The sequence below is a fragment of the Sturnira hondurensis genome, unplaced genomic scaffold, assembly GCF_014824575.4.
Source record: "Sturnira hondurensis isolate 20B ecotype Veracruz unplaced genomic scaffold, ASM1482457v3 Scaffold0020903, whole genome shotgun sequence".
In the NCBI taxonomy this organism is placed as follows: domain Eukaryota; kingdom Metazoa; phylum Chordata; class Mammalia; order Chiroptera; family Phyllostomidae; genus Sturnira; species Sturnira hondurensis.
This window is the reverse complement of record NW_028093534.1, coordinates 216,449-222,585: the sequence shown is the minus strand read 5'-3', so window position 1 is coordinate 222,585 and position 6,137 is coordinate 216,449. Positions and strand designations below refer to the sequence as shown.

Sequence of the window (6,137 nt, the reverse complement as noted above, 5' to 3'; positions counted from 1 at the left end):
ACAAAAACCGGTTACCTGAAAGGGAAAGAGAATTGGCCCGGCACTGGAGCTGCCGTTTGCGACTTGGAAAGCCCCAGGAGCACGAAACGACGCACACAGCTTCTGGGGGAAAGGGCTCAGATCCAAGAATCTTGGCCAAAACGTTGTTAAGTGTGAGGTAGAAGACAGGTATTTTCAGATCTGCAGGGATCCACGTACCATTTTTCAGGAAACCATTCAAGATGGAAGTTTAGACAAATGAAAATTATATTTTAAAAACAAAAACAAAAATATCTCAAGATAAGGGAAGAAAAAGAGCATATAACACAGTGGGGAGCAATTGATCTGGTAAAAGGTATAGTAAATAAGTGGATGTTGATAGACTGATTTTTAAACTCGATTGTACATTGCAAAGGATTTCTGAGGTGGAAGGCAAGGGGTCAAATCCTTAGTAATAGGTTGAAACTAAAATGACAGATTCTTTTAGCCAAACCAGGATGTGGGGTGGAGGGACTGAGAGGCTGAGAGGAAAGGCGGGGCGAGGAGAGGGAACTACAAGTGCCGCAGGACTGTGCGGGGTTGAGGGGGGTCACGTAACTATGTAACTTTGTGTTGATAGTGAGGTATGGCTTCAAATATAACTTGAAATATGAATGTAATTATTAGTAAATTTGAGATGGACAGAAAACCTTCCAAATACCAGGAAGGGAAACATGAATTTAAAACAGAAAAATATTGGAAGGATACCTGTAACAGTAGGGACCTATGCGGTCAGGTAAGGGGGGTGAGATTTAGGAAAGTAAAGGGAGAACTTTACTTCCTTTTCATCCTTCTTTGTTCTTCTTTAATGTTTGAATTCTTTTTTAACACTTAGGGTGCATTAATTGCCTTTATAAATCTAGACAATGAAGTAAGAAACACTAAAAAGACAACAGTGTGCAAAGATGCAAAGGCGATGCCGTCCACACTGTCTCTGGGGAAACTCTTCCCCGATTCTCCCTTTCTTTCCTCCCTCCCCCGACAGACAAGGAGTGATGACTGTTACTGGGCAAACGAGCTGGACAGTGGTATGTGACTAAGGCCTGAGGCCCCAAAGTAAACACTAAAGAATTATGCCATAAGTAAAGATGGCTGTGTTCTCACCAGTTCTCGTTTGTTGAGAAGAGAGATGCTCGGGCATGCCCTGTGGGGGATGCACTGTTCCCATCTTCAGGAAATTGGACCCCAGGTTGGAAGCTACCAGAGCAGAGGCATGGTCTGGGCCTTCTTGATCTAGGAGTTAAGGCACCGGAATATTAGTTTTGTCTCTGCCCTCTGCATGAGCTACATGCCTTTGTGCAGGGCACCTAACCCCTCTGAAGCCGACTTCTCACTGCAAAAATACTGCATGACTGCCCTTAGTCAACATCCCCTAAATGTTTGTTTTATGGATGATAAATAAAAGAATGAATGAAGTGGGAGTGAGGCATGACACCCACAAGTATCCAGCTTAACACACAGTGAAGACAGGTTCCTTCCACCTTCCTTTAGCCCACCCCCACCTCATCCCTCAGCACTCTGCACCCCTCCTAGAGGATTCACTCCTGGCTCTCCACGGAGCACGGGGCCAGGGTGCAGACCTGGGGCCATTGGCCACCTGCTGCATGTTCTCCCCAGCAGCCACCACGAAACACTCAAACTGCAGCTGTCGATTCTCAGCAATGCTCTTGATCAAGGACTTCTCGAAGTTGGGGTTGGGGTCAACACAGGAAACTGTATATCCAGGTGGATAGAACTTGAAGTTGGCCCCCGTGCCACAGCCCAACTCCAGCAGGGAGAGCTTCCCGGAGGGGCTGGCGAAGTCCAGCAGGTTGCTGAAGAGCTTGCGCTTTTTGCTGGCCATCTGTTTGTTGTACATCTCACTGAACCTCACCATGAAGTAGGGGAACCATTTTTTGCAGATCCAGCTCCACAAGCCCAGAAAGTTGAGCAAGTACAGGGGAAGTACCAGGATGCAGATGGCCAGAAAGAGAGGACTGCCGGTGTGCAGGAAGTAGAGCCCAGAGCCACAGGGATGGGGGGATAGCAGAGGGGTGAGGGTGGCAAAACCATCATGGGTAGCATATGATGCTGTGGGCCTCCCAGAAGCACAAAGTCATCAAATGAGGAACGAGTTGAGGGAGGTGACATCTCAGATTCCAGTCTCCTCGGGCTCTCACCAGCAAAGAGAAGACAGGAATCACAAGAGCACGGCAGACATTCCCCTGGTCATCTGCCACAAAAACAACTTCCACCACAGAAACAACTCCCATCTCCTGAGGCTTTAAGTATATTTTATAACATTACCTTCCTCAATACTTAAAAGGTCCCAGGAGATAGACTATTAATTTCCCATTTTTCAGAAGAAGAATTCGAGTTGCTACAAGGCTGTGCAGCGGGGAAGCAGCAGTCTGAATAGAAGCAGAGCCCTTGCCCCACCCTCCGGTGTCCCGGGCACTGCTGAGCCCTGGCAGGGGGTCACCGCCTGCGTGCAAACCAAGGCCATGGAATACGCAGGGTGCGGAGTTAGGTCAGAACGGCCCCACAGGATGTTTCTGTCCATGAGAGATAGCTATTCTAACAGTCTGTAGGGCTCTCTCTGACTAACTAGACTTCTGGCCCACCGTTGACTATCCTTGTCCTTCCTTCGCTTCTTCTTGCCATCAAGGCAGAGATGCTTCTCTGCAGCAGGGCTGCTCTCACCTGCATCTTAAACCCGTCCTCCAATCCCTCCTCCCTGCTCCATTAATTAGCTATGCCCCCGCCTCCCATATTTAACATCTCTCCTCCTTCATCTCTTTTTCTCCTGCCAAACCTCATGCTCAAATCTCTTTATTCTACAGTGACCCTTTGCTTGCTTTCCATTCAGGCTAGCTTCCCGTTGCACTTTTCCAGGCAGGGGAGACTGAAGGTCAGAAAGGGAGGGGTCCAAGCTGGAAAGGAAGCCTGAAGGAAGGTGATGGGCAGGGAGAAAATGGAGCAGTCAGGGTAAGGACTAAGGCTGTTGGTGTGGCTGAAGAACACATTTGCTGAGAGTGAGGGAGTCGTGAACAATCCTGTCGTGTGAGATCAGCGTGTAAGACAGAGATAAAGCCATTTAGGGTGTAGAATGTGGCCGTGGGCAGAGATGGGAGAAGAAGGATGGAAGTGAAAGTCACTGGAATTGAGGAGCTAAGGAATGATCAGGTTAAGATGCTGGGCAAGTCATCTCCATGGAGAATGAGGGTGCTGGGGTGGAGAGGAGCACCGGGAACCAGGTGCCAGAGCTCCTGGTGAGGGTGAGGGAGTGGCCAGGAGGTCAGGGAGTGACTGTGGGGTCACAGGCACCAGCTACAGAGGAGGTGGGTAGACACGGTGTGATTGGATGGCATGAACCTTGTAGGACTTTAAAAAATTACAGCGATTTATGCAAACAATATGTAAAGGTAACAACTCAATCAGTATATAAGGGATTGTATTCTTTTCAATGAAGAGTGTTCCTCTGAATGTAACCAAATGCAGCTCCAGCTGCCTGTTGCTGCGAAAGCCAATATTTGAGAGGCAGCCAATATTTGTGCTGATGGAAAACGCTTTGTTTTCAGGTGCTGGACACCTGGATGGAAGACGGGGGGCTCACGTTTCAAAGACCATCTGAGAAGATGGGAGACTCACTTCTCAAAGCCTGCCCCCCTCCACTCTCAGTAGAGGCAGGAGAGGGGAACAGAACAAGGAGACTAAGGAAGGCAGTTGCGAAGTTCCCTATGTGCAGGCGAGCGCAGTCCATTCCAGTAAGACAGGCGATGGGCTAGTGTGCATGATCCCGGCTTAGTCATCCCGGCTTCACGTCATCCTGGACCCATGGTTGAAGGTCAGTGGATTTCCCAGAGCTGGGATGCCTGAGGGTCTGAGTCGGTATCTTTTGAAGTCAGTTACTAAGATTCTTATACAAACATGCTGTTTATCTATAAGCTAGGTGTTAGTGAGAGTCAGCACTTACAACAACAATGTGAAAAGAATGGTGGGGTGGGTTACAGCTCCCCACTGTTACATGGACGTATGTAACTTGGTTGATTTAATCATTTCCCGTAGACGGGCATTTATGCTGTTTCCTATTCTTCACTCACGTAAAATGATGGCGGCAGAGACCACACGAGTTGTGCACTTTGGTGAGAACATCTATAGGTTAAGTTCCTAAACTTGGTTAAGGGCAAGGGTATTGATTTTGTTTAGATAAGGACAAACGTCTTCAATTTTGATAGTTACTGCCAACATTCCATTTAAGAGGATGAGCCAGTTGATGACCCCACAACCAAAGGACAAACTGCCCAGGCGTGAGTCAGCACCGTCACCAGACTTTTTAGTCTCTGACAATTTCCCGGTAGTCACTGATTTGCATTGCTGTCCTTGTTGTATTTCTTTCAGTGAGGTTGGACAGACATCTTTTCCATATTTGCTATTGTTTTTTCCCTTTCTTTTCCTTTTTTAGTAACTACTCACGAGGCTCAAACAGCCAAGGTTAAAATCCTGGCTTTTCTACATGCTAACTTTGTGAACTTGGGCCATCTACTTAAATTTGTTGTGCCTTGGTTTCCCCTCTTAAAATGAGGATAATGACACACTACACCATAGGGTTAGTGTGGGAATTAAATGGGTGAATAGATACTAATGCTTAAAACGCTGTCCGGCACATGTACAGTATGTGCTATGTAACCAATATCTTCTATTCCTTTTTGAAAGTTTTATTACTGTTTTTCAATTATGGTTGACATTCAATATCTTTTTATTAGTTTTAGGTACACAGCACAGTGGTTAGATAATCACATAGTTTACAAAGTGACCTCCCCGATATTTCAGGTACTCACCGGGTACCACACATAGTTATTACAATATTATTGACTATGTTCCCTAGGCTGTACTTTACATTCTCAACTACCAACTTGTACTTCTTAATCCTTTCACCTTTTTACCCACTCTCCCCCCAAGCTCCCTCCCCTCTGGTCACTATCAGTCTGTTCTCTGTATCTATGAGTCTGTTCTATTCAGTTTGTTCATTTATTTTTGTTCTTTAAATGATGCATGTAAGTAGAATCATATGATATTTGTCTTTCTCTGACTGACTTATTTCACTTAGCATCCAGGTCTACCCATGCTGTCACAAATGGTCAGATTCATTCTCTCTGTGGCTGAGAAATATTCCATTGTGCACATGAGCTACAGCTTTTTCATCTACTCATCTATTGGCGGCACTGAGTTGTTTCCGTCTCTGGCAATAGCTCCTGTTCTTCAGGCCTGTTGCAGTTGTTTCTTTTTCTTATGGCTCCACTGTTTAGGAAGTAGCTTGTTGGCTGTCATATGTTGCCTCTGTCTTTCATCACTGACTTTTTAAGTGTTACATTTTATGCAGAAATGTTAAATGCCTTGTAGAACAAGCTCAAAAGAGTCACAGGCTTTGGCTAGAGATCAATGGCAAAAATTTATTCATGGGTCTTGAGATTTGCAAATTGTAAACACAACTAGGCAATACCCAACGTATTCCAGGAGAGAAAAGTAAGCGGGAGAGCTTTTATAGTAAAAGGCAAATGCTTGGGAAAAAAAGTCAGTCCTGCGTTGTGAGCCAGTGGATTGGCTACGGATGGTAAGCCTGCACATGCCCGGTGGCCTGATTAATGGATGCCGGGCCATCAGGATGAGTTTTTTCTTTACTGAGACAAATGGTTATCTATCAGAGAGATATACATCTCCAGCACGTGAACATTCTTCAGGTTTTTCCGAGGTTTATCTATGGAATTTAGGTACAACCAGGCACTGGAACACAACTGAAAGTTCAGAAGTTTAAGTTCTTGCACTGGTTGGAGAAGAACAGAATAATTTCTTCATGCCTCAACCTACTTGATTTTAATAATCTAGCCACTTGAGTGTAATGGCTCCATTTTATTTCTCCCTTCTTTTCCTCAGTTTTTGTTATGATTTTGTAATCATAACAAGCACTTGAATTCCAAGATAATACAAACAAATCATGTCTTTTTTTCCTTTAAGAATCAGAGGCTACACATTAGGGGATAGACAATGAGTAATGGCTCTGAAATGCAGGAGGGACTCCAAAACAGTGTCTCCCCTCCTCTCCAGAGAACTGTAGCAGGTCCCACCTGTGGGGACTGTGT

General features: G+C 45.6%; 1 pseudogene; it reads right to left on the bottom strand.

Moving 5' to 3' along the window:
• Positions 1-1,505: 1,505 nt before the first annotated feature.
• LOC118976464 (methyltransferase-like protein 7A) lies at positions 1,506-2,817 on the bottom strand (annotated as a pseudogene).
• Positions 2,818-6,137: the final 3,320 nt, after the last annotated feature.